The sequence below is a fragment of the Sinocyclocheilus rhinocerous genome, unplaced genomic scaffold (genome assembly GCF_001515625.1).
Source record: "Sinocyclocheilus rhinocerous isolate Xijiao unplaced genomic scaffold, SAMN03320098_v1.1 C35998668, whole genome shotgun sequence".
NCBI lineage: Eukaryota > Metazoa > Chordata > Actinopteri > Cypriniformes > Cyprinidae > Sinocyclocheilus > Sinocyclocheilus rhinocerous.
Window position 1 is genome coordinate 1 of NW_015770114.1, and position 752 is coordinate 752.

Sequence of the window (752 nt, forward strand, 5' to 3'; positions counted from 1 at the left end):
AGCCCTTCCTCCTTCAGTAGACATGCCTCCACCCTCATATCAGCCATCAAAGAAGGCTTCATTACTGTGGGAAAACATGCTCCAGGTATTCAACATAATCTGCACAATGTAGCCTGGATTTAAGAGGCCAACTTAAATTTTGTCTTAGCTGTTTCTCTTATTGACCTGCTTGGAAGCAAATGTCTATTATTATTATTATTATTATTTAGATCATTAGGAAATTAAAGAAATGCTGATGCTGTCCATGTTCATCACCTGATATGAGTGTTTATTTTCCACAGAAGCGCTGCTTAGTCTCATTTGGAGCAACCTGATCTGTTCTGTCAGCACAACAATAGAAGCTGGTATGTTAACATTTGCTCTCTCTTAGAAAGTCAAAGATAATTTGCACAGATACTTTGTGTTGTGGATACTGGCTCATAGTAATCTAGAAAGTTTTCCTGTCAACAGGTAATAAGAAGGAAAGACAGGGGTCAGAGGTTCTCACGCTGCTTCTACAGGCTTTGCAGTCCATCCTGTCCTCAGATGATCTGCCTGCTGAATGTGCCCTGGTAAGATGGCACTTCATGGTGAAAATGACCTGCTAAATGACTTGGATGCTGAAAGTGTTAGCCAACAAAGATTCAATCTGGCATGCTTAAAATATACTACCTTTCAAAAGTTTGGACTCAATAAGAACTTTGTTCATCAAAAAGAAAAAAATCCTGAAAAAATGTCAGAGTCAGCATATTAGAATGATTTTTGAAGAATCA

The 752-nt window shown here is 38.4% G+C and overlaps 1 long non-coding RNA gene across 1 annotated transcript; it reads left to right on the forward strand.

Moving 5' to 3' along the window:
* The first annotated feature begins 6 nt into the window (after positions 1 to 6).
* Positions 7 to 638, forward strand: LOC107735351 (uncharacterized). Its single transcript, XR_001639384.1, has 3 exons — positions 7 to 85; positions 282 to 344; positions 451 to 638. It is a non-coding gene; the product is annotated as an uncharacterized LOC107735351 (long non-coding RNA).
* The last annotated feature ends 114 nt before the right edge of the window (positions 639 to 752 follow it).